Source organism: Dama dama, chromosome X, assembly GCF_033118175.1.
Source record: "Dama dama isolate Ldn47 chromosome X, ASM3311817v1, whole genome shotgun sequence".
Lineage (NCBI taxonomy): Eukaryota > Metazoa > Chordata > Mammalia > Artiodactyla > Cervidae > Dama > Dama dama.
The window spans coordinates 10248024-10260617 of record NC_083714.1 but is presented as its reverse complement, the minus strand read 5'-3'; the positions used below and the strand labels follow the sequence as shown (position 1 = coordinate 10260617).

General features: G+C 37.8%; 1 non-coding gene across 1 annotated transcript; it reads left to right on the top strand.

Annotated features, from left to right (window-relative positions):
* Positions 1–11182: 11182 nt before the first annotated feature.
* TRNAE-UUC (transfer RNA glutamic acid (anticodon UUC)) lies at positions 11183–11254 on the top strand. The gene has a single exon. It is a non-coding gene; the product is annotated as a tRNA-Glu (tRNA).
* Positions 11255–12594: the final 1340 nt, after the last annotated feature.

Genomic DNA, 12594 nt, shown 5'->3' with positions numbered 1-12594 from the left:
TCACTTGGCAGACTTGTAGACACAGATGGTTGGGCCCTACCTTCAGAGCTCTGATTCAGTCTGGAGTGAGGGGTGAAAATTTGCAATTTTAACAAGTTACTAGGTGATGCTGATGCTCTGGCCATTACACTTTAAGAACTACTGACCTCCAATAGTAGTTGGTAGCCATTCAATACATTTGTTAAATAAATGATTGAAATAAATTAATCTTAACAACAAGTATTTGAAATACATTAGAAGTACTTTTTACAAACAGGGCATCTGGGGGACAAAGAAGTGAAGTGAATTGTGCAAGGTAAGAATTGTACCCAATTTTCTTATATCTAAAGTCATGGTTCTTCTAACTTAAGGTTGCCAGGGGGAAGGGATAGTTAGGGAGCTTGGGATGGATATGTACATGCTGCTATATTTAAAATGGTTAACCAACAAGGACCTACTGTATAGCACATTGAACTCTGCTCAATGTTATGTGGGAGCCTGGATTTGGGGGAGAATGAATACATGTAAATGTATGACTGAGTCTGTTGTCTGTTTACCTGAAACTATCACAACACTGTTAATCAGCTATGTTGCTGCTGCTGCTTAGTCGCTTAGTCATGTCCAACTCTGTGCGACCCCATAGATGGCAGCCCACCAGGCTCCCCTGTCCCAGGGATTCTCCAGGCAAGAACACTGGAGTGGGTTGCCATTTCCTTCTCCAATGCATGAAAGTGAAAAGTGAAAATGAAGTTGCTCAGTCGTGTCTGACTCTTAGCGACCCCATGGACTGCAGCCTACCAGGCTCATTCGTCCATGGGATTTTCCAGGCAAGAGTACTGGAGTGGGTTGCCATTGCCCTCTCCATTAAACAGCTGTACCCCAACACAAAATAAAAGGTTTTTTTTTTTTTTTTTTAAGAAGGTAAAAAAAAATAAAGTTGCGATTCTTAACAACTATGTTTTGCTATGGCCTCTGGGTCAATTTAATGGTTTTAACTTTAAGATATTAGAAAAGTTATTACCACACTCCAGTGTTTGGATGTTTTTCCTATTAGCATTGTTCAATTTTTTTTTCTTTTTCTGCTATATGCATTACTGTAATCAGAAAATTCCATAAAAGTATCATAAATGCCTTAAAACAAAATAATATCATAAAGTATGTTAAAAACACATATAAACAATGCAATGCAATATTTACAACATGTATTACAGATTTGGAGTTCTTCATAATATTTGGGTGGCTCTTACAACTCAATAGCAAAATGGACTTGGATATGAATGGAAAATTCAGAGTAAGGGAAACATAAAGGGCCAATAAACAAATGGAAACTCAGCTAACAACAGAAAAAATACAAATGAGAACAAAAAAAAAATCCTTCCTTTGTCTAATCAAATCATAAAAATTAAAAAGGCTGATAAGATTCTGTGTTTGTCTGGGTGTCAGTAAATAGAACTATCATATGCTGTGGGTAGGAATGATAATAAGCACAACCTTTACGAAGTAGGGTTTGTATACAGATGTCAATTAGAACAATAATGATAATATTGAAATTTGAAAACAACACAAATATACATGAGGAGAGCAGACTGGTTCGACACATTATGATACACATACTGACAAGGAATACAGGCATACTGTGCAGATATTTTTTGGCTTGGTTCCAGACCACCACAATAAAGGGAATATTGCATAAAATTCATCACACTGGTTTCCCAGTGCATATAAAAGTTATGCTTACACTATACTGTAGTCTCTTAAGTATGTAATAGTATTATGTCTAAACAAAGTATGTACCTTAATTTACAAATACTTTATTGCTTAAAAAACATGAACTATCATTTGAGCCTTCAGTGGGTCACAGTAGTAACAGCTATGTTACTACTATGTTACTTACAGTAACAGTAGCAACATAGTAGTAACAGTAGTAAAGATTACTGATCACAAATCACTATAATAAATATAATAATAATGAAAAGTTTGAATATTAAAAGAATTACTAAAATGTGACGCAAAGACATGAGGTGAACAAATGTTAGAAAAACAGTGCCAATAGACTTGCTTGATGCATGATTGCCTCAAACCTTCAGTTTGTAAAAATACAGTGTCTTTGAATCACTGTAAATTGAGGTATGCCCTATAAAGATGTAAATATGTGAATGTATGTGTATATATGAATGAGTACCTATGTCTCTGTGTGTATCTATACATATACAAATATTGTCTAATTTTTTCCGCCCTAATTCTAATTCACTCTAGTTTTTCCTCCCAGAGAGCTTGGAAGCCCAGCACCCCAATAGCAATAAGCACAACTAGAGTCCATATCTTGTCTTCAAAATACTGTTATCCAATAAAAAGAACAAGGACTCTTTGGAGAAATGACTGATTACATGGACAGGGCAGATAAAGAATACGATGGGCCCAGAACATTTTGCTGTGCCAGAAAGCAAAGTGCTCAGAAAATGACGGGAGGGGAGCATACCAAAAGGACACAAAGGTCAGTCTGAAAAGGCTCTTTACAAACCTGATAAGATAGAAAACAGAACAGCTACACTTCTGTGATATTCCTGCCAAATATGCATAACCTGAATCCACTTAAGAAGAAATATTAAGCAAAGCCAAATGGAGGGGCAATGTAAAAAATAACTGAGCTATAATGTTGTGAGAGCCAAAGAAATTTGAGGGCATATTTTATACTGAAGGAGAATAGACGTGACAACTAAATGCAACTGGTGATTCTGAACTGGATCCTTTTGCCATTGTTAAAATAACTGCTAAAAACCTACTGGGATCTGAGTTTAGATGATAGTAACATATCAATGTTAATTTTCTATTTTGATAATTGTATTTTGGTTGTGCTGGAAAATGTCTGTTTGTGGGAAATGTGCACTGAAGATGCTTGGGGTTATATTTATTTTCTGTTGCTGTGTAATATGTTACCATGAGCTTTACAGCTTAAAACAATGCTTGTTTATTAGCTCACAGTTCTGTAGGTCAGTAGTCTGGGAGGTCTTGGCTAGTTCTCTGTTTAGGTCTCATGAAGCTGACATCAAGATGTCAACTGTCCCGTGCTCTTATTTATCTGGGTGATCAGGGGAAGAAGACCCTTAGAAGCTTATTTGGGTTGGTGGCAGAACTCAATTATTAATATTTTGTACTGGTAGGACTTATTTCCCCATCTCCTTGCTGGCTTTTGACAGAGGGTTGCTCTCAACTCCTAGAGGTTTCTCTCTGTCCTTGCATTTGGCTCCTGACATCTTTAGAGCGCCAATAGTGATGCATCCAAGCCTTATTATGCTTCCAAATTCTCTGACTTCCCCTTCTGCCAAAGGCCATATAAAACTTTCTCCTTTTAAAGAGCTTGTGTGATTAAATTAGCCCCACCTGAATGATCTCCATTTTTCCATATATGTAACATAATGGTAGGAGATGAAAGTCATAAGGGCCCTCTTCAAATTTTGTGTACCGTGGGGTTAATGGGGTCTCAGGCTGGCATTACTGTCAAATAATTCAGGAAAAATAATTCTCTGTACAGCTTTTGCAATTTTTCTTTAAGTTTGTGATTTTTCTTCAAATTAAAAGTAAACATAAAGATTTATACAGTGCAGTTCTGGTCCCAGGTAAGATAGAATAAACACTTTCTAACTCTGCAGCCCTGAACAGAGCTGCAAAAAACCAGAGACAGTGTGTGGTGCAGCTATTTGAATTCTCTGTAAAGGAAATATTAAATGGCAGATGTACTGGTGAAGAATACCAGAATCTGAAGTACTCTCAAGTGGATAGATGTAAACAAGACCCAAAATTTCATGACATTATATTCAATGTCCAATATACAAACCAAACTCACTCAGCATATAAGAAACCATGAAAATCTCAAAAAGTATGTGGAAAGGCAATCAACAGACACCAATGATAGGATGCTATCTGTAAATATTTGCTAGTCTTTTAAGCAACTATTATAAAAGTGCTCAAAAGAGCCATCACCCTTGAAAAAATAATTAAAACAGAAATTTATCAGCAAAGAAATAAATATAAAAAAGAACTTAATGGAAGTTTTAGAACTGCAAAATGCAATAACTAAATTTTAAAACTGACACAATAGATTTAATGCAAATAGGGAGATAACAGAGGAAAGAGATAGCTAATTGGAACATAAATCAATAGATATTGTCCAATTTGAACAGCACTCAAGATAAAATAGATAAACTCAATAACCCTACAACTATTAAAGAAATCAAGTTCATGGTTTAAAAACACCCAAAAACAAAACTCTACGCCTAGATGGTTACACTGGCAAATTCTACCAAACATTTAAAGAAGAAACAGCACCAATAGAACACACTCACTTCCAGAAAATAGAATATGTCATAGGCAGAATGATGATTCTCCAAATATCCACACCCTAATCGCTGGAACCTATGAATATGTTATGCTACATGGCAAATGGGACTTTGCTGATTTGATTAAGAGTTTGGACCTTGAGATGAAGAGATTGCCCTCATTATCCATGTGAGTCAAATCTAATCTTTAAACACAGAGAACATTTCCTATCTAGGTCAGAGAGATGAGATAGAAGGAGAAAGAGAAATTGAAAATGTGACAAGCACTTTACCAGCCATTGTTGATTTTGAAGATGGAGAAAGAGTCATGAGCCAAAATGTACGGTTGGCTTCTGGAAGCTGGGAATGACCTTTAGCTGACAGACAATAAGAAAACGGGGATCTCAGTCCTACAAGCACAAGGAACTGAATTCTGCCAACAGTGTTTGAGGAAAGAAACAGATATTCCCCTAGGAATACAGCTCTGCTGACATCTTGATTTTTGGCAGGTGAGGCCTATGAACCAGATAATTGTAAGGTAATATCTTTGTATTGTATAAAGCTCTAAATTTGTGGCAATTTCTTATGACAGCAATTGAAAACTAATACAGATAAGGAAAAAATACACTCCAACTCATTTTGCAAAGGCAACATCACTCTGATAACAAACCAAAGAAATATACTATGAATAAAGAAAAGTAAGACCAATATCTCATATTACCAAATTAAGTTTCTCAATATAGAGAAAGAACAATCTACTGCAACCAAGTGGGATTTATCCCCAAAATGAAAGGTTAATTCAACAGTTGAAAATCAAGCAACACAATCCACTGCATTAAAAACCCAAAGAAGAAAAACCACATGAGCATACCATAGATGCAAGAAATTTTTTGACAAATACAATATCTATTAATGATTAAAATTGTGAATAGAAATCAACATCCATAACCTGATAAAAGGCTTCTATGAAATCCTCCAGCTAACATACTTAATGCTGAGGGACCAAATATTTTCTCTCAAGACTGGGAACAAAGCAAGGATATCCACTCTCAGCACTTTTATTCAACATCATAATGGAAGTCTTATTCTATACAACAGGAAAAAGGCAAATAAATAAATAAATAAAAGACATAGAAATTTTAAAATAAATTTTTTCCCATATTTGTGGATGACATTATTGTCTATGAATAAAATCCCAAGAAACATATATTGGAAAAGAAATAAAACCAAAACAACTGGACATGAATAACTAAAATATGGACTTCAGCACGTGCCTCACAACTTATAGAAAAGTAACTCAAAATGTTAATGGTAATTTACATTTAAATATATAAAAATGAATTAAATATAAATGAAAGAATAATGTAAATCATAAAATGGAGATGCAAGACATAAGAAAATAAAGATGAACTCCCCAGATCAGTAGGTGTCCAATATGCTACTGGAGAAGAGTGGAAAAATAGATCCAGAAGGAATGAAGAGACTGAGCCAAAGCGGAAGTATCGGCCCAGTTGTGGATGTGTTTGGTGGCAAAAGTAAAGTCTGATGCTATAAAGAACAATATTGCATGGGAACCTGGAATGTGAGGTTCATGAATCAAGGTAAATTGGAAGTGGTCATACAAGAGATGGCAAGAGGGAACCATCAACAGTTTAGGAAACAGTGAACTAAAATGGATGGGAATGGACAAATTTAATTCAGACCATTATGTCTGGAGTAGCCCTCAGAGTCAACAAAAGAGTCCAAAATGCAGTACTGGGTGCAATTTCAAAAATGACAGAATGATCTCAATTTGTTTCCAAGGCAAACCATTCAATATCACAGTAATCCAAGTCTATGCCCCAATCGCTAATGCCGAAGAAGCTGAAGGTGAATGGTTCTATGAAGACCTACAATATCTTCTAGAACTAACACCAAAAAAAAAAAAAATGTATTTTTCATCATAGGGGACTGGAATGCAAAAGAAGGAAGTCAAGATACCTGGAGTAACAGGCAAGTACTCCTCTTGGACTACGAAATGAAGCAGGGCAAAGGCTAACAGAGTTTTGCCAAGAGAATGCACTGATCATAGCAAACACTCTCTTCCAACAACACAAGAAATGACTTTACACATGGACATCACCAGATGGTCAATACTGAAATCAGACTGATTATATTCTTTGCAGCTGCAGATGGAAAAGCTCTATATAGTCAGCAAAAACAAGACCAGAAGGTGACTGTGGCTCAGATCATGAACTCCTTATTGCAAAATTCAGACTTAAATTGAAGAAAGTAGGGAAAACCACTAGACCATTCAGTTCAGTTCAGTGGCTCAGTCATGTCCGACTCTTTGCAACCCCATGAATCACAGCACACCAGGCCTCCCTGTCCATCACAAACTCCTGGAGTTTACTCAAACACATGTCCATCGAGTCAGTGATGCCATCCAGCCATCTCATCCTCTGTCGTCCCCTTCTCCTCCTGCCCCCAATCCCTCCCACCATCAGGGCCTTTTCCAATGAGTCCACTCTTCGCATGAGGTGGCCAAAGTATTGGAGTTTCAGCATCAGCTGAAACATCAGCTACAGCATCAGTCCTTCCAATGAACACCCAGGACTGATTTTCTTTAGGATGGACTGGTTGGATCTCCTTGCAGCCCAAGGGACTCTCAAGAGTCATCTCCAACATCAAAAGCATCAATTTTTCAGCTCTCAGCTTTCTTCACAGTCCAATTCTTACATCCATACATGACCACTGGAAAAACCATAGCCTTGACAAGACAGACCTTTGTTGGCAAAGTAATGTCTCTGCTTTTTAATATGCTGTCTAGGTTGGTCATAACTTTCCTTCCAAGAAGAAAGCGTCTTTTAATTTCATGGCTGCAATCACCATCTGCAGTGATTTTGGAGCCCAAAAAAATAAAGTCTGGCACTGTTTCCACTGTTTCCCCATCTATTTGCCATGAAGTGATGGGACCAGATGCCATGATCATAGTTTTCTGAATGTTGAGCTTTAAGCCAACTTTTTCACTCATCATTTTCACTTTCATCAAGAGGCTTTTTAGTTCCTCTTCACTTTCTGCCATAAGGGTGGTGTCATATGCATATCTGAGATTATTGATATTTCTCCCGGCAATCTTGATTCCAGCTTGTGCTTCTTCCAGCCCAGCGTTTCTCAAGATGTACTCAGCATATGAGTTAAATAAGCAGGGTGACAATATACAGCCTTGATGTACTCCTTTTCCTATTTGAAACCCGTCTGTTGTTCCATGTCCAGTTCTATCTGCTGCTTCCTGATCTGCCTATAGGTTTCTCAAGGGGCAGGTCAGATGGTTTGGTATGCCCATCTCTTTCAGAATTTTCCACAGTTTATTCAGGTATGACCTAAATAAAATCCTTTATGATTTTACAGTGGAAGTGGCGAATAGATTCAAGGGATTGGATCTGATAGACAGAGTGCCTGAAGAACTATGGACAGAGATTCATAACACTGCACAGAAGGCAATGATCAAAATCATCCCCAAGAAAAAGAAATGCAAAAAGGCAAAATGGTTGTCTGAGGAGGCCTTACAAATAGCTGAAAAAAGAGGAGAAGCAAAAGGCAAAGGAGAAGAGGAAAGATATAACCATCTGAATGCAGAGTTCTAAAGAATAGCAAGGAGAGATAAGAAAGCCTTCCTCAGTGATTAATGCAAAGAAATAAAGGAAAACAATATAATGGGAAAGACTAGAGATCTCTTCAAGAGAATTAGAGATACCAAGGGAACATTTCATGCAAAGATGGACACAATAAAGAACAGAAATGAAAAAAAAAAAAGAACAGAAATGGCATGGACCTAACAGAAGCAGAAGATATCAAGAAGAGGTGGCAAGAATACACAGAAGAACTGTACAAAAAATTCTTAATGACCCAGATAACCACAATGGTGTGATCACTCACCTAGAGCCAGACATCCTGGAATGTGAAGTCAAGTGGGCCTTAGAAAGCATCACTATGAGCAAAGCTAGTGGAGGTGATGGGATTCCACCTGAGCTATTTCAAATCCTAGAAGATGATGCTCTGAAAGTGCTGTACTAAATATGCTAGCAAATTTGCAAAACTCAGCAGTGGCCACAGGACTGGAAAAGGTCAGTTTTCATTCCAATTGCAAAGAAGAGCAATGTAAAAGAACGTTCAAACTACCCCACAAATGTACTCATTTCACTTGCTAACAAGGTAATGCTCAAAATCCATTAAGCTAGGCTGCAACAGTATGTGAACTGAGAACTTCCGGATGTTCAAGCTGGATTTAGAAAAGGCAGAGAGGAACCAGAGATCAAATTGCCAACATCCATTGGATCATAGAAAAACCAAGGGAATTCCAGAAAAACATCTATTTCTGCTTCATTGACTATGTTAAAGCCTTCACTGTGTGGATCACAACAAACTGTGGAAAATTCTTAAAGTGTTGAGAATACCAGACCACCTTACCTACCTCCTGTGAAACCTGTTTGCAGGTGAAGAAGCAACACCTAGAACCAGACATGGAACAATGTACTGGTTCCAAATTTGGAAAGGAGTACATCAAGGCTGTATATTGTCACCCTGCTTATTAACTTATATGCAAAGTACATCATGCAAAATGCCAGGTTGAATGGAACACAAGCTGGAATCAAGACTACCAGGAGAAATAACAACCTCAGATATGCAGATGACACTACCCTTATGGCAGAAAGTGAAGAAGAACTGAAGAGCCTCTTGATGAAGGTGAAAGAGGAGAGTGAAAAGCTGGCTTAAAGCTCAGCATTCAAAAAACTAAGATCATGGCATCCAGTTCCATCATTTCTTGGCAAATAGATGTGGAAACACTGCAAACAGTGACAGACTTTATTTTCCTGGGCCCCAAAATCACTGCAGATAGTGACTACAGCCATGAAATTAAAAGATGCTTGCTCCTTGGAAGAAACTGAAAGTGAAAGTCGCTTAGTCATGTCCGACTTTTTGAGACGCCCATGGGGTATACAGTCCATGGAATTCTCCTGGTCAGAATACTGGAGTGGGTAGCCTTTCCCTTCTCCAGGGGATCTTCTCAACCCAGGGATCGAACCCAGGTCTCCCACATTAGCTATGACAAATCTAGACAGCATATTAAAAATTGGAGACATTACTTTGCCAACAAAGTTCCATATAGTCAAAGCTATGTTTTTTCCAGTAGTCATGTACGGATGTGAGAGTTGGACCATAAAGAAAGTTGAGCACTGAAAGACTGATTCTTTCCAACTGTGGTGTTGGAGAAGACTCTTGAGAGTCCCTTGGACTGCCAGGAGATCAAACCAGTCAATCCTTAAGGAAATCAATTCTAAATATTCATTGGAAGGACTGATGCTGAAGCTCAAGCTCCAGTAATTTGGCCACCTGAGGCAAAGAGTCGACTCACTGGAAAAGGACCTGATGCTGGCAAAGACTGAAGGCAGGAGGAGAAGGGGACGACAGAGGATTAGATGGTTGGATGGCATCACCTACTCGATGGACATGAATTTGAGCAAACTCCAGGAGATGGTGAAGGACAGGGAAACCTGGAGTGTTGCAGTCTATGGGGTCGAAAAAAGTCAGACAGGACTGAATGACTACACAACAACAAAGACAGAAGAAAATCTTCATAACTTCCAGGAGAAAAATATAGGAGAATATCTGTGATATACAGGTTTTGGCAATGAGTTTTCAGATATGACACCACAAGAAAATATGTATCAGTACGACATTGATAAAAATATGATAAATTGAACTTTATAAAAATGAAAACTTTTGGTCTATGAAAGACACTGTTAAAAAAGTAAAAAGGCAAACCATACTGCGTGAAAATATTTGCAGATCACATGTCTTATAGAATACTTATATTCTGAATATTTTAAGAACTCGCAAAACTCAGCAAAAGAAAACAATTCAATTAAAAATTGTCAATATAACTGGACTTCTCTGGTGTTTCAGTTGTTGAAAATTCACCTGCCAATGCAGGGGAGATGGGTTTGATCCCTGGTCCGGGAAGATTTTACATGCCAAAGGGCAACTGAGCCCACTCACAACAATTACTGAGCACATATACTGCAACTACTGAAGTCTGAGTGCCCTGGAGCCCATGCTCTGCAACAAGAGAAGCCACAGCACTGAGAAGCCCATGCACCACAACTAGAGAGTAGCCCTTGCTCACTACAACTAAGGAAAGCCTGTGTGCAGCAACCAAGACCCAGCACAGCCAAAAATAGACAAGGAAATAAACAGATACAATTTTTTAAAATTGTCAAAATGCCTGAAGTGACTTAACTGAAGGAGATATCCAAATGGCAAGAAAACATAAATGAAAAAATGCTCAATATTGAGAGTCATTAAGGAAATCCATATTAAAACCACAATGAGATACTAGTGTATACTTATTAGGATGGATAAAATTTTATAACCCTCCACAATTGCATATGGTGGTGAGAATATGAAAGAAGAACTCTCATGCATTGCTTTTGGGAATGCAAACTGATACAGCTATGTTATAAAACAAATTGGCAGTTTAATATAAAGTTGAATATATATTTACCACATGACTCAGTGAATTTCAAACTCATATTCAAACAAAAACCTGCACATGAATAATCATAGTAGCATTATTCATAGTCTCCAAAATCTGGGAATAATCCAGATGTTCTTCAACAGTTGAATATATAAATAAATATTGGCACATCTATAAAATGGAATACTACTCAGCAGTAAAAAGAAATGCACTTTTGTTTCGTGCAACAGCATGTATTCATATAAATTTTAAGTGCATTATACTAGTTGAATAAAGTCAGATACTAAAGGTTACATATTGTATGGTTACATTTATATGATGTACTAGAAAAGTTAAAATTATGGAATTAAAATCAAATCAATGAGGGAATTCCCTGATGGTCCAGTGGTTAGGACTCAGCACTTTCACTGCTGTGACCTGGGTTCAATCCCTGGTTGGGGAACTAAGGTGCCACAAGATGTGTGGCCAAAAAAAAAAATCAGATCAGTGGGCCACAGGGATTGGGGGTAATGAATGTGTTTGATAGCAAAGAGGCTACAAAAAGGAATTTTTAGGGTGGTAGAACTCTTCTATACATTATTATGGTGGTTAATGTGCATATGCAAACCCATAAAACCATACACCACAGAGTGACTTTGACCTATGCTAGTGCTTCTAAACTGGGAGTGATTTTGCCCATAAGGGGATATTTAGGAGTACCTGCAGACATTTTTTGTTCTCACACTGGGGAACTTGGTGCTGCTGGCACCCTAGTAGGTGGAGACTAGGAATACTGATAAACATCCAACAACTCACAGGACAACTACCCAAACAAAAGATGATCCAGCCCAAAATGTCAACAGTAACAAAGTTGAGAAAGCCTTCTACATGGAAACTTAAAAAATCAACTAGAATGTCAGGAGAATACAGGAAAGAGTATAGATGCATCTAACTGAATTACACATGTCTTAGTCTATTTGGGCTGCTATAATAAAACACCACAGGCTGGGGTAGCTTATAAACAACAGAAATTTATTTCTCACATTTCTGGAGGTTGGAAGTCAAAGATCAAGGTGCCAGCATGGTTGAGTTCTAATGAAGATTGTTTTCTGGGTTGTAGGTTGCCAATCTCACTGTGTCCTCACATGGTGGAAAGGATTAGGGAGCTCTCTGGGGTGTCTTTTATAAGGACACTAATTCCATCCATGAAAAGTCTGCCTTCATGACTGAGTACCTCCTAATACAATCACATTGCACATTAACATTTCAACAAATTAACTTTGGGGAGACACAAACATTCAGACCATAGCAAAATGTATGAAATCACTTCCTTGAAGTGGATAGGGAATAATGAAGATGACCTAAGTAACTTTAAGAAATGACGTTTGACAGGGTGGTAGTAGTGTTTAGTCACTAAGTCATATCTGACTCTTTTGCAACCCCATGGACCGTAAACTGCCAGGCTCCTCTGTCCATGGGATTTCCCAGGCTAGAAACCTGGAGAGAGTTGCCATTTTCTTCTCCAGCAGATCATCCCAACTGAGGGATTGAACTCACATGTCCTGCAGGTGAATTCTTTACCATTGAGCCACCAGGGAAACCCCTTGACTGGGTACTGCAAAGCAAAAGACAAAATTAACTGTATTCTAGTTGGTATATCTGTTTCAGAGTGTAGTATAGCAGTTTATTACATGTATAGCCGTGCATTGCCTGTGTATGAAGGTTAAACAAAGAAGTTTATATTATATGTTGTAGATAGTGGGAGCCAAGTTTCTCACGGCAGAGAAAGAAGTTGCAAAAAGG